The sequence below is a fragment of the Pinus tabuliformis genome, chromosome 2_1, assembly GCF_031772625.1.
Source record: "Pinus tabuliformis cultivar Carrire ecotype Pingquan chromosome 2_1, CPIR1, whole genome shotgun sequence".
Taxonomy (NCBI): Eukaryota; Viridiplantae; Streptophyta; class Pinopsida; order Pinales; family Pinaceae; genus Pinus; species Pinus tabuliformis.
Genome location: NC_142299.1, coordinates 275,086,431 through 275,108,097, shown reverse-complemented (window position 1 = coordinate 275,108,097; position 21,667 = coordinate 275,086,431).

Genomic DNA, 21,667 nt, shown 5'->3' with positions numbered 1-21,667 from the left:
AAAAGAGCTTAAAGAAGACTCGTCTTTTTAGGAACGAGTGATAAAATGGGTAGCAGCTGATTCCAGGTAAGGTTTGGAATTTTCCAATCACGGAAGTGTCACAAGGATGGCTAGTGAAATCACTCTTCGTAGTTGTTCCTCAAAATGGGTAAACAATCAAATGGAGGTGAATGATCGGCCAATGGAAAAGTGGAGGTGACGGTGCAAACACGACCAAGGCTTTAATGGCTGAAATGCTTCATTTACGGTGGTTATTTACCGGGGAATAGTTCATTTTTTAACGAGCTTAAACGCGAGTGGAAACATTTGCTCATGTCTTATGTTTATTTTTTAACGAGCTTGAACTATGTGCTAAAACGGCTCGACGCGGGTTTATTTTTTAACAAGCTTGAACGCTATGGTAACACTGCTCGTGATAAGTTTGCATGCCCCCAGCATAATAACACAAATCGAGGTGCATGCCCCCCAAGCTTCATTGCATTCAACTCGGTGGTTGGAATGAAGGTTTACCTTTGAGATTTGGAAAGGGGATTTGTTTCATTTTTTAATGAGGTTGACATAGTAAAAGAACTATCCTCATAATCCACCTTATTTACAGTATTTGATAGAGAATCAAAAACTGAAGGATGATTAAGGTTGCTGGAATAATCATCGTGGTAATTTGGAAGACGGGAGCAGTGGTGGCAATCTTCCCATGGTGCCTCTCCTATCATTGAATGAATGAATCCTTCGTCTGTTGAATGTACATGCGACGAAGGATTTGAAGAGGTGCCATATTCCTTAGACTTATCTATCCAAACACTCGATGAGCGTTGATTTAGGTTTTCCCCCCAGGCCAAGAAAATTGATTGCTACAATATTTCTATTAGGGCGATGATCCATGCTAACAAAATGTTTAGGAATCTTCTGAATCCATTAGATATAGAAGATTTCATATTGTAGGTTTCCACTGTGGCCACTTCTGCCAGATTACTTGAAGGCGGAAGGGCAAAAGTACCGATTAAGGCAGGGTCTTTTAGGAGACCTACTCCGATATTTTGAAGAGAATGATTGCTTCCATGGATCATTGGAATGCTTCCCGTAACTTGTGCACTGTTGGGGAGAAATGTTTGTTGGTCGACGATTGTAATTCCTCCTTGGAAGGGAAATTCAATCTTCCTGAAGTAGGTCGACACAACTGTGGCCATGGCATATATCCAGGGCCTTCCCAGTAGGATGTTGTAATCGAGGTTTTCGTCGATTACTTCAACATCAACTTCTACTGTTTTGCCCCCCAGTTCAACTTGCAAGTTACTTAAAATCCCGTATGGAGTGTATGATCGTCCATCAAATGCTTTTAATGTCGTTGACGATCTCGACAAGGGTGGTGAGCCTAAATTTTTCCAGCAACTCATCAACATAATACATGTAGATGCCCCCTCATCAATAATTGTTCGATGAATAGTTTTGTTGAGGGCTTTCACTTGAATAAGGAAAGCTAGTTGAGCTGGTAACTGAGGGCCATATCCTTTATGATTAAAGGCCACAATATTGGAATCCATTGGGTCAATCCCACCTATTGCTGATAATAAAGCTTTCTCTTCGGAGGGGAAATTTTGTGGTACCTCAAGTGTCGACATAGCGGATGGCGATTGGGCCAGGTCCTCTACTATATTATAATTCTGTGCTACTTTAGCATGAGGATTAAATGTCGATTTGTGTACTACTCCCTTTGGTGACTTTATTATTGGTTCAGGAATGATGGGTGACATAACTTTGGTCAAAGTTGTTGTCGAACTACTAGGTTGTTCATTAGCCTTGTTATTTGACAGCTGTGGATTCCCGTAATCTTTATTCCTTGCCAAAGCATTATTTTGCTGCTTTGAGATAGACAGCATAAGCACTTGGGATCGGGAAGCATTTTGATTAGAAACCAGTTTGGTTCCCGGGTTTGGAAACGGATCAATCAATACTGCTGAGGTTTTTGAACTCTTAAAGAGTTTCTTAACTTCAGCTTTATGTGGACAATCTCTCGTCCAATGATCCTCATCGCATATATGACATGGAGTTCTTGGTTTCCTATTTCCAGGAGGGTTTGAAGAAGATTTTTCAGGAGATGACTCATCATGTTTCTTCTTCTTCCCTTTGCCTTTCTTCTTGCTTCCTGGTTGTTTGGTTTCTTTGCCCTTATCTATCGACACGGCATTTACTTCCGAAGCAAGAAGTTCGTCTTTTGCATTTTGACCTGAAATCTTACGGGCCTTCTTGGATGTAGCCTTTGTCGATTTCACGTCTATTGTGCCAATCACACCATCGCCGACATGAGAGTCATTGTTCAATTTAGGAGGAGGAGGAATTGAGAATTCCGGTCTAGGGGCGTCAGGTATTTTGTCGTAGAGCGTACCGGACTGAGTGTAAATCAAGTCCAGATATTGTGCACGAGAGATAACTTGCTCTTCCGTTACGACTCCCCCCTTTGCCACATCTTCCGTGATGGAAGGCAGTAATGACTTGATAAACCATTCAGCTAATAGCTGATCGGGAACGTACATTTTCACCATCCTACGACGACATCGCCACTCATGTATATGATCAGATATGTGAGTGGCCATTGTCTGTTTGAAGTTGGTAAGAAGTTATGTTCCCATTTCATACCTTATTGGTAATTGAAAATGGGTTAAAAACGTTGTGGCTAAGGTACTGAAGTTGTCGAACGAAGCTCTAGGCAATTCAATGTACCATTTTGCCGCTGGACCCGTTAACGTCCTCTGAAAGAGGCGAAGTCTTATCGAATCATCATTTAGGGTGTTTGATGAACACCATAGATGGAAGGTCATCATGTGATTCGATGGATCTTCACCCAGATTTCCATTAAATTTAGGAATATCTAATGGAAGTTTATGCGGAATTGCTGGCCACCAAGGGGTGTAAGCAATTAGATCGTTTGTTAACCGGTTTAGATCAGGTAACTCTAAAGTTGCCACGAATGGTAACTGTTGATTCAGGTTTGGTGAAGCATACCCAGGATACGATGGAATCGCCTGAGCAGTTGGTCTTTGCATACCGGCATAATGCATTTGATGCTGGTATGTTTGGTAAGGTTGGTGGACTTGACCATTGTAGAATGGTTGATTTTGACCGTTTTGAATGTACGGCTATCCACTATTCGCAAAGATTTGCTGCTCAGTACTTTGGTATACTTGTTGGAATTGCGGTTGTTGGTGTTGCACCAGCCACGGTTGTGAAGCCATGTGCTGTTGCCCGATACTAACCGTTTGACCAAGGTGAAGGGTAATTGTACCCATCTGGACCTGTGTCACCCCACTGGTCGGCGATTGTGGTTGTGTCGCAGGGTCAAGGGGCTGTTGCATTACAACCTAAGAAACCTGAGGTTCGCATACAACAGGTATCTCTTGAACTTGCGACACCATCACAATAGCTGGTGTAGTCGGGATGTTCGACATAGGTACGCATTGTTGCATTGAATACACGACTCTTGGTTGTTGAGGTAGTATAGGTACCCAACCACTTGAGGTAATTCCAGTATAACCTGAATACTGTTGTGAACTCCCGTATGGATATCCTCCTGGAGGGGATAATGAAAGGGCATACTACCCCCCATACAGTGGTAATCCAGAACTCAAGGGAATTGTTTGCCCTTGGGGACCGGACTGCCCAAATTGACCTCCAAATGGATCAATTTGTCAAGACTCAACATAAGAGTTTCCGGATATTGTTCTGGATGAACAAACAGGAACGGACCAGACTATCGAAATAGCCCTTGGGTGGGCTCCTTCTAGCGGTTGTGAGCTAGTCGGGACAGATGGTATGCCAGCAAACATTGTCGGAGTGACAGCAGGGAGTTCTGTCGTCGCTGTGTCAGAAGACACAGTCCTAGATGTTGATGGTTGTTTAGACATTTGTAGTCTATCCAAAAGATTACCTAGCGATTCTACAGGAACTTCTGCTGGTGGTAGACTAACTTCTGATGTCGAAGGATATAGAGTGATCCCGACTCCAAAGTGCGTTGGAGTACTTGTTTGAGGATCTTCTATAATTTCTTCTATTGCAATCAGACCAGGTGGAAGGGGAAGACCGTCAGGTCCGTAAAATATTTCTGGTGCCGAAGAAGCAGCGACAGATGTTTGAAGAGCAAGACTCTCTGAACTGGTTATAGATGGAACTGATTCAGTAACACAAGTGTTTATTCTCAAACTAGGATCAGTACCACTATCCTTCTGTGGCTGTTGAACTTCTTCTGTTGAGGCAGGGATTCCATAAATGTTTGGAGTAACTGGAGTCTTTGATGTCGTTGGAACACTTGTTCTAACTTTGATAGGAGACTTGGATCCGGTTAAACGAGTTCGCTTTGTCCGTACTGGTTTCGCTTCCGGAGACAAAGATGGTTGACACGTAAGCCTCCGCGAACGACGGGGTTTCAATTGACTTTCTTCCACGATTGCGGATTACTCGATCAACTAAAATAAAAGGAAGGTATGTTTCCGAATTAAATGAATTTTAGATGCTTTTGACACAACTTGTTTTTTCAGTTTTTAAGAGTCGAGAAAAAACAAAAGATGACTCTAGTCTCCTTCGATTTTTAATGAGCCTGAAGTGACAAGTGCTCAGATGGACCTTTTCCATTAAGGAGTCTGAAAAGGAACGAAAGGGACTCCTCTGCAGGTCTAGGTAGAGGGAGTACCAAACCAATCGCAAAACTGCATAATACTTTTTACGGTACAGCAGTCAATCTTCCCGAATGCTGTGTTTAGTGCATTGCGATCAGTAGGGCGGCCGACACAGCTTCCTATGGATAAAAGGTTTTAAGCCTATAGGGGTCTCCCAATATATACTCGACGGTACGTGGGAGCACAAGTCCGTACTGGCACTTATCGTCTCAAAGTGGAGGAATCACCCAACCATCAATGAGGACAACAGTTACCAGGCTTTACGATGCCGGAATACGTCTCTAGCCTAGACCTCTAAATGTTGTGTGTTAAGTTCCAAAGCATTGTTAAGTTCATTGAGTTTATTTTAAGTTGATCTTTCTTATGAAGTTTGCCTTTTGGGATCACCACGAGATGTAGATGTAATTCCTAAAATGCAATCTAAAGATGATAAACAAGATTTTATCTCTTTTCAGCAATGAAAATCCTAGCTACTAACGGAAAAGAAAGACACAATCTTTTCGCAAAGAGCAAAGAGCACACTGTAAATGCACTTTCCTAAATCAAGCCAAACAGACTGTCAATATGCAAATGCACATGCATGTGTTTTGTTTTTCACTTTCTTAATATTGATGCCTAAAAATAAAGTTGTTGTACAAATCTGAATTCGCTTTCAAGTGACAAACACAAACAAGCTTCTTTTCGAAATCAACAGGTAGAGATGATTACAACACTTTATGATTTTGAAATAAATACTCGTTTCGACACTAGAAAGTCACAAATTCAAACCAAAGGAAAAAGTAAAAGCATAATCAACTGTCAACAGCAAATAAACTTTCTCCTAAGATCAAAATCGACACTTGCGACAGATCTAAATCAAAGGACGACAGTATGCCTATTCTACTTTTGCAATGGTAAACTGTAAATGACATAACAAACACACAAAAGCACCTACAGTCTTTTTGTACAAAGGAGGTGGAATTACGGCAAAGAAAAGGGGTTTTTAAACAGACGCATACACTGATCACAGGCTGCAAAAATCAGAGACAAAACTGAAAAAAAATGAAGCAAAGAACCTCAGCTGCACAAGGCTAGGCTGATCAGCGCACCTGTTACACAGAGAAACTGGATTGCAACGCAAGTTGCCCTCTCGGGAACTGCACTGAAATGCAGGAACTCTTCACAGTACCTGCGCTGGGGCAGAAACGAGAATTCTATCCGGGTTCTAAGTCACGGTTTGCAGTTTAATCTATGGTTTTGGCCGAGTAAAATCAATCAGTAATGCACAATCAGAGGGTAGATTTAAAGAAGGTCTAAGAGCTATCACAAAGGGAAGTCAGATCATTTGTGAATCAGCTGTTCAAATCATAAACAGATCCAGTGAATGGATTGAAGTAGCAGATGTCTACTTTGCATTTGTTAATGGCAAATGCAGTTCGATTTGCTACTTCTAAGTTTATGAAACAAACAACAAGAGAAACACAAACAAACTAACTAGATAATCATCCCCAGCGGAGTCGCCATTTTGTTAACGGGAAAAGTGTCTATTCAGAACGACCCTATCCCACTAAGGTGTGACAGTGACCTTAGAAACAAACAGAGAAAACTACTTTTGTATTCTTCTTTATGAACTATAAACAAAGAGAAATAGGATGAACCAACCTGTGTCTTACGCTAGTCCTTTGATCCAATCTCTCTCCTCTTTGACAGCTTCCAGCTACCTGCTCCCTTACTTGCCCAGCTTCACCAAGTTCCTGTAAGATCACAAAAGAAGAAAACTACACAAAGACATGGATTTATATTCATAAATAGCTTAGGATCAGATTTAAGCTAAACATACAAATGTAACAAACATCAATGATACACAAGCATGTAGGAGAAACTCAAATAGTTTTATTGATATAACAAGAAGATCCGGGGGGTGTTACAACCGATGATTCCTGATCCAGCATCAACCTCCCAGCAAAGAAGCCCCTCTTCACCTCCAACAAAGCATAAATCACCCAATACTCTGATATCTATCTCAAAACCAACAGCAATTCTCTACAATGTACAAAATTCCAGCCTCTGGATCTCTGGGATGAGGGATCCATATATAGATGTATGCAAGGAAGATGAGTCAGCTTATGATTTGACTAGTGTCTTCTCTCTGTCAATTCTTGTTTCCACTTGGAGACTGAGAGCCTCTTACTCATCCTTGGTCAAATTCAGTGAGGCAAGTGTCATTGGGGAAGATTCTGGAAGCTTCCATTGTCTGTCCACCTCGCGGAATGACACTGCCATTTGTCATTTCCCGCTCAACGCACCTTGGTAGTGCATTTAGGTGTGTTGCAATGCACCTAGCTAGTGTATTTGGGAGCTATGCAACGCAGCTAGCTAGTGGAGTAGCTGAAATGATCCTAATTTGACTGATTCCGAGCAGTTTTTGGTGGAGAACTTTTGGGAGAAGCTATAATTTGTTGACCTTGTTCCTTTAGGAGTTAGAACAACACTTTTAGGGACTTAAGAGCCCTTGGTTTATGGACATTTCATGCTTAGAGCTGTAAGGCACAAAAATGTCTATAACAATGCTGCCACTGGTTAGCTAGGCCCTATGTCTCTTTCTGCTTTGCTTCACTGTCTTCTTTCTTTATTTTTTTTCTCTCAGTGTTTAGTCCTCCTCTCTAGGCTCACTAACTGACTTCCTTCCCTATTTATTTTGTCTCTGTTCATGGATTTTAGGCCATCCATTCCAAGACTGCTCGGTTCGTCTTCCACCTCTGTCGATTCGCCTTCTGCAGTTGCACTTGGAGTTCCCTGTTCGACATCATCATCAGTGCTCAGGGAGTGGCCACATGTCCTCCTCTAAACAGCGCTAGCCTGCCTCATCGATTCGTTTCTTCAGTTACGTCATCGATGAGTTCTTCCTCCACCATGGTGGTCAAATAGATTCCAAATCCCTTCTAAAACACAGTGTATTCCTTCGTCAATTCCACTTCCTCCATCGGGCGTGATCTCAGTCGTCTAATCTTGGACCTCTAGATCCGATGCCATACACACATTTCGCGTGGTTGACTTGATCGATCGATAATGTGCGATCAATGACAGTTTTCTCTCACCTCCGCTTGCCATGCATTGATCGATGAATGGAATTGCTCTGCTCTTGTTCAAAACCTCTTACCGTTTGTGGGCACCCTGATCAATACCGCCGGCTTTCCAAAGCATGGGTCCCGCCTTTACACATTTAGTGCTTTTCACTTTTCCGCTCGCGGTTCTCCGGTTCCCCCACACGACTGAGTGCTCTGGATTTTCCATTATGGCACCGTTTGCCCAGCAATGTGCGATTAGCACTAATTACGCATCAAATTCCACCTATGTTTCCCAATCCGGGGCTCCTAGGGGCTACTTTGACCTCTTGCGCTGTCTCCATGGGCCTCGGTCAGTTCACTTTGACCAAGGTCCTCGTCATTCCATGCTGGCTTCCATTGCCACTGGTTCAAGGTGTTTTTGATTACTGTTTTAGAATTCTTAGAGATTTGTCCCAACTTGATACAGTCATGGTTCTTTGACAGTATTTTATGGATTCAATTCGGATCAAAGAATGAGGTATATGAAACCCGGCTTAAGCAACTTCTTGACTTCAGCGTTGATAACTGTTGCTTCTCTAGGGTTTAGCAATCGAACTTTTGAAAAATAGGTTTTTCATTTTCATACATCTTGATCTCATGTTGGACTATAGATGGATCTATTCCAAGCATTTCCTCATAAGACCAAGTGAACACATCATGAAACTCTTTAAATAGATCAGTATAAGTTTGAATTTCTTCAGGGGAACAATCAGATCTAATGAAGACATTTTCAATAATGTTGGGATTCCTAGAGATGTTCACTAGAATAGTTTGTGAGATAACAGACATGTTACCTTCGGCAGAAAACTGTGCTGGGGCCAAAGGGTTTAAAACTGCATGAACATCACTAGTAGAAGGACTGGACAAACTTGATTCTACTTCCTGCAAATGAGGGAGGAAATACGAATGATGATGCAAATCATTCCATGGTCTTTCAACACCCGTCATTTCTTCTAGAATTGCTTCTTCAGATGGAAAGACAGTATCTAAGAAATTCTGAGCAGAAGTTGAATCTAGAGTCTTGGCCAGAGCCACATCCCCATCCATCTCCTCTGGTGAAAAAGGAATTGGATCAAAGTTAACAATAGACTGATAAGCAATTTCTGTTGTAGACATAGGACATGCCATTCCACCAACCTGCCCCTCATCTAATGTGGTAGTAGATGAGGATAAGGGCTAAGCATCTGAAAAATAATGAGTTCTAAGTAACTCTCTTCGAGAAGGTGCCTTGGAGGATGAGATAACATTAACTCTAGTTGTAAGAGTAGGAAGATCAAAGGTACCCATTAAGAAAGAGTACATTCCAACTCTTAAATTCTCTATAGGCTACTTGGGATTATCAACTAATGGAACAATAGACTCAAAAGATGTGTGGGAGTCACCCAGATAATAATCCATCTGATCGACCTTTACAATTCTTCCTTCACGAGGAAAACAAAGAATGCAAAATAATGACGATACATTAACATCCATTTCATAAATACAATTCTTGCCTAAAAGGAGGTTGTAATCCAGATTCGCATCTACTATTTCTATTTCAATATTCACCACCTTTCCCCCAACATAGATGGGAAAGGCTAGAATAATACTGTGCAGCCTATGAGAATGACCATCAAATGTTGTCAATAGAGCAGGTAAAGGAAATGCTTGAGGCGATCCAATATCCTTCCAACATGATATAGACATTACACATGTGGAAGATCCCTCATTGAATATAGTTTGAAAGATATTGGTCTTTTGATATGTAGACTTTATCTAGAAAGCCATATGATGTGGGAGTCTCTTCTTGATGTTTGACATATTGAATGTAAGCACAAGAGAAATTTTTGGATCAACCACTCTGATCACAGTGAGTGGTGCACTCCTTTGTGTAGGTCACAACTGAAGTACCTATAATGCTGACATAGCATAAGGACTCTGAGCCAGCTCTTCTACAATCGAGTAGTTTTGGGCTACCTTAGCATTAGGGTTAATGGTTGAGTGTTTTGCAGAGCCTTTCGGCATATAAGGTATAGACTCAACAAAAGGCCTCTTGATATGGAGTGGTTCTTAAGCATCAGGAGCAGACTTAACCTTAGATGATTATGATTCACCATAATCACATGATCGTGTAGCAACTTCAATATGTGAACTCATCATATATACATTTGATGTATTTTCCCCTTCCTGGCTACCCCCTGCGGTGGTACCAGTAATAGAGTTCATGCCAACAAGTAACTGCTATCCTTGGGAAAAAGAGTTAGTTAGGACATCTTGGGAGCTAGAAGACCCATGCTAAACTAATAAGCACTGAGCATCCTGGATCTTAGAGAAAAGATGAGTCAAATGATCTCCATTGCATAACTTGCATGGAAATTTTACTTTTTACTTAGACTCTTTTCTACCCCCTCCAACATCATTACCAGGTTTATTTGCATTACCCTTCCCATCCTGGTTCTTTCTTCTACCTTGTCCTTTCTTCTTCCCATCAGATTTTTGGTTTCCTTTGGGGTTAGAAGTTTGGATGATATTTATAAGGTAGGTTGAGAAGGCATAGGCATTGATGGCGATCCCTGCATAGAAGAAGCAGTTTGTAAAGACAACTACTAGAATTGATTTAGCAGGTTAGCCATGTTAGCATCAATTGATCCGATTAGTCCATTAGCATGGGGACCTAACTTTGGCTTGGCTGTATCAACCTTGGACCTAGGAGAATCAGGCATATTTTTTAGAAGAACCCTAGATTAAGAATATATAAGTTTTGATTGTTGGGCTCTAAAAATAGCCTGTTATTCGGTGAACACATTGGAGAGCGATACATCCTTAGAGATTTCAGGTTGTAAATATTTAAGAAACCATTCAAGAAGGATTTTTTGTGGAATATCGGCTTTAATGAGCCTCTTCCTTCTCCTCCATTCCTAGATGTGATCCAAAAGGTGGGCTGCCTGGTCCTAGTGAAAATTAGCCAACAGCTTAGTTCCAACATCATAATGGACAGGTAACTAAAAATGGTTCAAAAATATTATAGCAAAATTACTGAAAGAAGCAAAGGTGCCCCCTAGGAGTTCAATGTACCACTTGTTGGATTGTTGGGGCCTCAGGCTCGGAGTTAATTAGCCAAACAAATCCCTGTACTATTGGCCCTTTCGACAACATTTTGCGGAGCACAGACAAAGGTCTGACCTGAAGTAGTATGGGAGGGCCCTAGAACTAGGTTTCTGCACCCTTGAGATGTCTGAGAGGTATAACTGGTCCTTGGTTTGTTCCTACATGCAGGTCACTTCGCACACTTCCCGTTCCTCATGGCTTGATACACTTTCTTCGCGCAACCCTCACCAGGGGCTGTGCCACACTCTGCACTATTACTCGAGATGTTACTTATCTTCCAGTGTTAATTAATTACCTTCACCTACTTGAATGTATTAAGTTATAATTAGCAATACAAAACATTCATACACGATCGTGTAGTAAATAAATAGTATACTTGCAAATTATATCTAATCATGCATTAAACCAGGAAAATATACACATAATTATAGCAAAACTTCTCTTTATTGATTCTCCCAATGGTTACAGACTCAATCTGTCCTGCGCACTCAGCTACAGGGGTTCGCGCACTCAGCTGCAGACTACTAGGCCTCTCTACACTTAGTTGTAGAAGCTCTCCTACTCTACGACCCACAGACACACTTTTCCCTTTGTTGGGCCGCCAAATTAACATCAATTTTCACTCCATTTTCACCTTTATCCTCATTTTGTCACCTCATTTCATCATATTATCATTACATAACCCTATATTTCCATTACCATATGAGTTTATATTTTCATTTTCCAAAGTTATTAATTTCATGTATTTAGAGTGAATTTATGATTAAAAGTTAGAGAAATAACATGTATTTGCTTATACCTAAAAGTGGCTTGAGTTTGATGACATGTGTAGATCATTTAGAAGTTTCCAAGGCACCCTTATGTGGCCTCCCAAGATCAAATTCGAATTTCAACTCAAGAGGTGGACCATATTCCAAGGAGAAAGATCATGGAGATTTTGATGTGTCATGGGATTTGTATCTAGTATTTAGGGATAAGTTGAGACAAGTATGGGTCTAGTAGATATTTAAGGGATCTACATTTATTGAGTAGATATCCCTAATTCATGTATAAATAAGAGGAGCATCCTTCAAAGGAAGGAGGGAGAGAAAACAATTATCAATTATTCATTAGCATTAGATTTATGTTCATTCAACATGAATAATACCACTTTCTCCAAATCATGAGTTATGAGTGTTGTTTGATTCTTAAGGTGTGATAGTTGTTCATGTGTGCTCATTGAAGAATGGAAGGATCCCCATACTGAGATAAGTACACTTTGTTGTAGAATAATGTTGTGAATATACTAATTTTAATTCTAATGTTCATCTTATTTCTTTGTTGTAAATAATTGTAGATAATTTCAATATGAATTCATGTTATGGCCATGTTTTGTTGTGTGAAGGTTGATCTCCTTTCAGTGGCTAGTTTTGATGTGAGAAGGACAACCAAGAACTCCTAAGTTAGGAGTCTCTTCTCCATGAGCTAGATTAAATTGAAATAAGATTTACTTTCTCATATGCTTTCCTAGATTACATTTATGTGAATATTGATTCCCTTTCAGTATATAGTTTTTATGTGAGAAGGGAAATCAAGTCCTCCTAAGTTAGGAGACTCTTCTCCATAAGCTAAGAATTGAATTGAAAACAATATTTACTTGCTTTCATTTATATGCTTTCTTTCTTGCTTTCTTAGGTGTTTGGTAATGTTATTATAGGAAGATTGTAGAAGGACAATCAGGACTCTTGAACAAGAGACTCTTCTCTATCTTCTAAAGTAAAATAATTCCATTGATCAAACATTTTTTTATGCTTTCGTAAAATAGATCTGATAGTTTAGATTTGTAATATGCATTTCCATTCTAAACAAACTTCCTACACCTATTTCATCTAAGGTCCCATTTATTTTGGTTTTCTTCTAAGTTTACGATACCCCAGATTGATAAATTAAATGACAGGGATTTAGCAGACAACTAAATCGCCCAACATTTTGGCGCCGTTGCCAGGGAAGCAAACTTAGATGTAAGCTAGTTAAGAAGATTGTTTAGGAAGAATTTTTATTTAGGATCATTTAGGGTTAATTGCATTTAGGAATTTTCATTTAAGTTTATTCTCATATAGAAAACATAGAAATAGAACACAAATAAAAAAACCCCCATTCACTAAAAAAACAAAAAAACACAATAAAAACAATGAGTATAAGTTTGGAACAACTCGCTCAGATCCTAGCAAGTGTTAGGATATCCTCTTCTTGCGAAGAAGAGATCTTGACAGTAGCCAAAAGCTTAACTACTCCTCTAGAAGAAAACAATGAATTAACATTTGAAGAATCATCCTATATATCTAATTATGAACAATTATTTTAACAGGAAATTGAGGAGGACGAAGAGAAGTTGCAGCATGATCCAAATCAGAGTGGAAATCACGCCTATGAAAGCCTTATCGACAAGTGGTTTCGATGGTTTCAAACAAGTACGAGGTTAGATGGATTTTTTTTTTATTTCATTAGATCATACTCACAAAAACTAGAATCGATCATCCTTGTATATCTTCATTTTAAAATTGGGAAATTGAAAATGAATATATTATTACTACTATTGCGTGAATGGTTACATTGGAAATTTAATTACACGTAATAGTTTGTAATTTTCAATTAGCATAGAATAGGTAGGATAATATTTTCAGTTCAAATAAGTGTGCTCTCCTCCTGCATCTTTGTACGATCTCGAGGATCAGAAGTAGAATGTTTATAAATGTTTTCAGGGTAGCAATATACTTGTCTACATTTGCTAAAAAATCATAGTAGATCAATAAAAAATCTAGGTCTTTTTAGGGTTAGAATAAAATTTAAATTCTTTTTCAAAAATATTTTGATTTAAAAAAGAATGAGAATAAAATTCTTTTTCTTAAAGAAAAAAAGTTATGATGTTAATAAAAAAATTATAATAAAATTCAAGTTAAAAAATAAAAATAAAAAATTTAGGAATGAAATTCAATTCAATTTATTTTGTTACAATATAAAAAAAAAAAAAAATTTAATTTTAGTTAAAAAAAAACAATGAATAAAACAAAACTCATTAAAAAAAAATTTAAAAACAAACGTAAACCAAACAAAAAAAAATAATATATATATATATATATATATATGTTTAAAAACTAAAAAAAAAACATAAAATAACAAAACTAACGCTTGGAAAATAAAAAAATAAAAAATAAAAAATAAAAAATAAAAATAAAAATAAAAATAAAAACACAAAACACAAAACAAAACATAAAACAAATAAAACAACAAAATACGACATATGAAACCCAACTTGATGTAAAAATCTATTACATAAAAATTGAACGAGGATCGAAAACAAGTGCTGCACGAAGAATGGCATAGAGCTGGAGAAAACCTGTTGAAAAAATGCGAAATTGCAAGACTAGAATTCAATTTTGAATTTTCGCTCGGGTTTAGCTTCTTTCAGCCTGCAAGAAATAATAATCTATGGTTGACAATGGGCTCAGATCCACGTCAGGATCTCAACAATCCACCTCTGGATCACCAAAGTGTGGCACAGGGCTTCGCCCATTCCGATTTTCGTCTACTGCCTCCTTTGGAGCCATGAATGCTTTGCATTATACAAGCTTGTACGGAATTAGGTGGTTGCTAGTTTGTCAAAGTCAAGAAGATTTGAAAGCAAGAATGTCCACCAAACCATCCATGCTACTGGAGTTTCCTTCCTCACAGCAAGAACCCACACGGCCGCGTTGATCACAACCTGTCTATTGCAAATTATTTTATGGCTATTTCAACTGCCCTCAGTTTTTACGCATCCATTAAACTTGGTCAGAGAAAAATCCTCCAAAAAATCGGCCTTTCTGTTTCAATTAAATGTTATCCTATCTTTATCTGATTTCTTGTGATCTCTCTCTGCATTATCTCAATATCCCAGGCCGCGAATCATTCAAAAACCTGATTTATTGGAACGATATAGTGTCAATGGAACCTTGTAAGAAGCAACAATAACATAGAACATTGGTGATGAATATTTCAATGCATAACCTTACCAAAAGGCATCATGCATGCCAAGAACGTGGCATCCAAATGTTGCAAGGGACACGTGAGTAGTTAAGGCAAGTCGCCAAAGTTAAACCGGGGGTACTGTCGTAACCACATCTGCGTCATGGAGATCAAAGGAGGGTACTATATAATCATTTGAAGGAAAGGCATGGCTTTTCACTAGATTTCTCCCTTGCGAACAGAGGGTGGCATTCCAGAATGGACTGCTCTTCAAGGTCAAACATGGAGCTTGACATTCATGTGATGCTCTAGCAGAACCAATAGCCAGCGATTTGAAGTACGCAGAAGGGAAACAGGTGCAGCGAATTTATGCATCTTCACTGTGGGTGGCTCATGGACGAATTTGCCAACAAATATGGATGTCTGGGTAATTGGCAATGACAGAAAGAATAGGGTGTTCTACTACCCGGTCAACTGTAATCAAACTCTGGGGCAAAAGGCAACGAGCAGACAGAGATGAGAAGGATGTCCAATTTTAAAATAAGTTGCCCTTCCTATTGCTCTATAAGTAGGGGTGGTCTGGTGGTCGAACCATGCAAAGTACAATGCTGTCTCCTTTAACTCCCTGGCTTTATCAAGGATAGAGTCCTGAGGAATTGAAGCATCTTCTGTTCTGCACAACGTTGGAGTTGGAAACCACTCGCTTAGGTGCAAAAGATGAAGTCAAACGGCATGAAGAGAATGTGAGACAACTATTGAATATTATTCATGTAACTTGCCGAGAAAGAGACGAGGCCAGGGAACAGTGTCAGAAACTGCAAGAAAAGATTCAGCAGAGGGGCTTTAGTGATCTCCATTCTGGTCTTTCAAATGTGCAGCCAGATAGTCCAGCTGGAAGATCATTCAAGGGAGACTCCAGCATCACAGAATGTGATAGTATTTCTGGCACATACATCAAAAATGTATAAGGAGTTCTTCCAATCTATCTGAAACTCACCACTGCTCTTATCTCTCCGATGAAATGAAAAATATGGAGCCACATTCTCTTTTAAATGTTGAAGCCGAAAAGGATGCGGAGAACTTGGTTTTGCGGGAGCTGATGGTTCAGAGTACGGGGTAAGAAAGTTGAACTTCTTTTCGTTAACTCTTTGCTTGCTTCACTATCGCTTTGCTTGGCATGAATGGATAGAAATTTTGGTAATGTTGGATTTAATTATCTCCACTTTTGATTCGTTATGCTGGAGATAACGAAGACATAATGGAGGACAAGTTTCTCCAGTTGGTCTTTTCAGCCGTGAAGGAACAAACAAGAATTGATGATGGCCGACGAGTTCTCTCCATCAAAGTGATTAAGGAGCATGGGTTGATTCTCAGGGTGCTCGTGTTTAATTAATAAAATTCCATGGATAGTGCTCACTGCACTTTGTTTTCAAACAAAACAAAAAAAAATTAAGAGATTTGATTTTATTATGTTTTTTTTTTTTTTTCTAGTTTTTTAATAACCATACAAAATAAATTCTAGTATTAAATTTTAGTTTTTTTTTTTTTTAATATTTAGAAGAAAAAATAAAAACAATTAAAAAAACTAATAAAACAAATAAAAAAATGAAAATAATTAAAAATATATCAAAACAATTCAAAAAAAAATAAAAATCAAAACCAATTAAAAAATAAAAAAATTCAAAATAATTAAAACATTGCAAATGGAAATTTCTTAACAGCTGAAAACATTTTATGCTAACTTGTCTTGTTGGAGTTAGGAACTAGCGCGCAAAGGCAACGGGTAAAAAAATTCATTTCATTTTATTTTGATTGCTAAGCATTCATACTCATTATTGCATTTTATATCTTTCGAAGAGCTCTTAAAGTTTTCATGCAGGATTTGTACTAAGCTTTTACAGGCGCGCGAAGATCCAAGTTCATGCAGATGTGATCTCGAGAAATCACATTCATTATTGAAAGCTTGGAGGAGTTAATTACAAATGTCGTGACATTTGTCGCTACAGAGAAATATTTTGCATCACGATATGTTACCCACACTTCTCCTTCAAAGCCTCATCAGTCATCCATGTTAAAGTCCATTGATTCATTGCCTTATCCATCATGACTTCATACATTTCTACTTTTTCTGAGTCGCATACACTTTTTTTCCTACCTTTTAATTCATCTTTTTGCCTCATGAATAAACCATCCATCTCTCTACATTGTCATGCTTTCCTTGCCATAAAAACTGTTTGGCCATAACATCTTGCATCTATAGTCCTACCAATCATTTTGTATGAACTCACATTGACTGATGTGGGATTCCTTAAGGCCCACCTTTCAACAAGTCTTGACCCATCGACCTCAACACCTTATCTGGGACAAAGACTAGAGTCATTATTAGTACCTTGAGGCTTGCATGCCCTAATGACAAGTCTTCTCGCCAATGAACAATGGGAATACATTAATGTCTCTTGTTTGTTCGATTTTCCAAGTGGCTCGACATCATCTCATTCTTTCGCACTTCGTAAGATGTACTTGGGTACCTTGGTACTCATTGACATTAATGGTGAGTTTGCCTTGCATTGGTTAATGACATTCATCAATGGTCGGTAATCCAATGACTTCTTTCCATGTTCGACATCGACACATTCATTCACATGGAAAGAATTGTGCCACGATATGGGACGAGACTAAGACTATACGATTCAAGAGAAGATTCAACAGGTTCAGTAATAGTAATAAAAGATCCACATTCGCAACTTCATCCATCATATATGCAACCAAGACACAGATCACATTCTTGTATTCTTCATTCCATGATTCAACAGCAGAAGCTACACTTTTCTACATATACACAGTTTGTCCACTCAGGTAAGTAAAGGTATGTTCTTTTCTAACTTTTTATCATACAATTCCTTTAATACTAAAATTATAATTTTTGGAAAATGTTTCACCATGTTCATATTCACATCCATACTCCATTATCACCTTCCATATGTCATATATGTCCTTTCTACATATATCATCCTAACCAACATACTTTTTCCAAACAACTACTATTGCATTATGATTCAAATGTTACATGTTTTGCAAATAATGATCAAAGAAAGAGTGGTTGATTAAATGTTTTCAAAGTCTTTTGACGCAACACAAAAACAATGAAAGTATTGTTACACAAGAACCAATACTAATAAAAGTTTGGTTGTCACACAAGAACCAACCAAAATAATATGTTGCAATCAAATGTTTTTAAAAGAGAAGACTTTGCAAAAAGGAACAAAGTTGTCAAAAAGAAAATTATGTGAAGTTAAAAAAATCGATATCAGTCAAAGTTCATGTAAAAGCAAGACAATTCAAAAGATCAAATCATTATCAATGTAATAGATTGCATGAGGACATGCAATAACTTAAGTTGGCGGGTATGTTGGGCCGCCAAATTAACATCAATTTTCACTCCATTTTCACCTTTATCCTCATTTTGTCACCTCATTTCATCATATTATCATTACATAACCCTATATTTCCATTACCATATGAGTTTTTATTTTCATTTTCCAAAGTTATTAATTTCATGTATTTAGAGTGAATTTATGATTAAAAGTTAGAGAAATAACATGTATTTGCTTATACCTAAAAGTGGCTTGAGTTTGATGACATGTGTAGATCATTTGGAAGTTTCCAAGGCACCCTTATGTGGCCTCCCAAGATCAAATTCGAATTTCAACTCAAGAGGTGGACCATATTCCAAGGAGAAAGATCATGGAGATTTTGATGTGTCATGGGATTTGTATCTAGTATTTAGGGATAAGTTGAGACAACTATGGGTCTAGTAGATATTTAAGGGATCTACATTTATTGAGTAGATATTCCTAATTCATGTATAAATAAGAGGAGCATCCTTCAAAGGAAGGAGGGAGAGAAAACAATTATCAGTTATTCATTAGCATTAGATTTATGTTCATTCAACATGAATAATACCACTTTCTCCAAATCATGAGTTATGAGTGTTGTTTGATTCTTGAAGTGTGATAGTTGTTCATGTGTGCTCATTGAAGAATGGAAGGATCCCCATACTAAGATAAGTACACTTTGTTGTAGAATAATGTTGTGAATATACTAATTTTAATTCTAATGTTCATCTTATTTCTTTGTTGTAAATAATTGTAGATAATTTCAATATGAATTCATGTTATGGCCATGTTTTGTTGTGTGAAGGTTGATCTCCTTTCAGTGGCTAGTTTTGATGTGAGAAGGACAACCAAGAACTCCTAAGTTAGGAGTCTCTTCTCCATGAGCTAGATTAAATTGAAATAAGATTTACTTTCTCATATGCTTTCCTAGATTACATTTATGTGAATATTGATTCCCTTTCAGTATATAGTTTTTATGTTATAAGGGAAATCAAGTCCTCCTAAGTTAGGAGACTCTTCTCCATAAGCAAGAATTGAATTGAAAACAATATTTAATTGCTTTCATTTATATGCTTTCTTTCTTGCTTTCTTAGGTGTTTGGTAATGTTATTATAGGAAGATTGTAGAAGGACAATCAAGACTCTTGAACAAGAGACTCTTCTCTATCTTCTAAAGTAAAATAATTCCATTGATCAAACATTTTTTTATGCTTTCATAAAATAGATCTGATAGTTTAGATTTGTAATATGCATTTCCATTCTAAAAAAACTTCCTACACTTGTTTCATCTAAGGTCCCATATATTTTGGTTTGCGTCTAAGTTTACGATATCCCGGATTGATAAATTAAATGACAAGGATTTAGCAGACAACTAAATCGCCCAACACCCTTCGAATCAATAAATTAGACTTCTCATGCTTTCCTTATATTAGTTATCTTTTACACTTAGAGTATCGCTCTATTTATACAATCCCATGGTTCATAGATCATGGGTAGGTCAACCCAGCTAACATTACATTATAAAAACTAGGGTGGACAACCCTGTGACTCTATTATACTTTTGCGTCCCGCGCTCACAATTCGCAGAGATTTTAGAAAAATATTCGGTTAAAACTTGGGTGCTAAGCCCCAAAACATGCCTTGGGGGGTTCCATGCCCAACATGCCCCCAACAAAAACATCGTGACTCGCCCTCGAGTCACTCTATCAGTGCAGAGATCTTTGCACGAAGTCCCTCCAACAATTCTCGAATTGTGGCAAGGTTAGTAGTGCACTGAGTTACTACTTGCTAGATCTGCTGCATATCTTGTTCCGATACCACCAGGTCGGAAGTGCTTCTCTGCATTAGTGTGTGCATCCCCTGCATGTGTGTCAGTTTTCTTTCAATTTCTACTGTGATGGTGAAGGCCTCATCAATCCAAGGCTGAGCGCGCGTCTTCAGGATTGCTTCCTTGTGTCGTGCCATGTCCACCTGCTCTTTCAGCGATTTAGCCTGTTGCATCCGTGCGAACCTCTGAGTACTGGCCACCGTCTGCGTAGTTCCTTTGATGCTATCATACTATTGTTGGAGTTCTCGCACCTTTGTTCCTAAGCGTTGGATGTTGGGGTCCTTTTGTAGATTTGTGAGGACCTCAAATGATTCTTCCAACATGCTAGTGTAGTCTCACACTACACTACCAATTTCATCTAGTCTCACTGTGATAGCATTAGCACACTATTCTTGGACTTCTAGAGGGTAGGACATCTGTACCTTTAACCATAGCTTAGCAATCTGAAGGTTCAGCTCCAGTTGAATCCTTGTCATTTCCTCCCGCACCTCATGCACCCATGCTACTAACCTGTGGATGTGCGCCTCTGCTGGTATGTCTGCAGGGATGACCAGCTCCGGGACGCTTTAGCAAGCTTCATCTATGACCTATACCAACTATCAATTCTGCGACACCACTTCGTCATGCTGCAAGCTTAACTATTCCATATTTATTTTCTACTCACTGATGAATTGTAGTGTGCAGCTCTCCCTAGCTCGCAGCTTTTCAATTATCCCATCCTACAAAACATATAAGGTATCTCACGGGGGTGCAACCATATTGATACTGAGACCCTTCAGTGCACTAATCATAGGCCTGTCGGCCGCATTTGTTTTCACTAGTTCTCCTTCCAGCAGCACTATGGTACTTGTCATCTGCATGCACAACATCTATTCTGTTGTCATTGTTCTGACTGTGAGACTAGTTGAAAGGGTACCAGCCTAAGGAGGGCGCACCTGTAATTCCTACAACTGTGCTCTGAGGGCCCCCAACACAATATGGTTTTCCTGCATGAAATTTTGGAGGGCCTCAAAGGTGACATTGCACACTGTCTTGCTAATGTCACACAGATCACCCTTGGTTAGGGTGATCGGGTCAATAGACAACTTCAATGCCTTAACCTTCTTGCGTGACCCTGTCCGCTCAATTGGGTTATGGTGCTTTAACTGTGTTGACGCAGTTTGTGGGTCTACGCCTCCCTCTTCTTCCTCTACTTCTTGCCCATGCAAAGGTGATGTTTGGCCCTTGTGTACCTTCGTGGCTACCTCCTGTGTTACTGATGCTTCTACTGCGGCCTTTTCATGCTCAGTTGTTGTCTCTACAGTGTCCCACGCCGCCCGCACTTTTGTTATCGCTGCCTCCTTCCTTCTCTTTTCTCCCAACTGTGCGATGCACATCTTGGCCTCGTCTTTCATCCTCTGTACCGCCAAATTTTCTATCTCCGCAATGTCTAGAGTGCGCCACTTTGGTGGCCATGTCTCCATGATGTTAAAGATGACATCGTTAGTCACTACAAAGGGTAGCTTCCTCCATTGTTTGGTCGAGTCCTTGTGCGCTCTACTGTAAATGTTATGGATGCCTACTTTAAATTCCGCAAAATTCTGAAGGCTGTTGTAGATAGTCGTTGACGACCGCAGCTTGC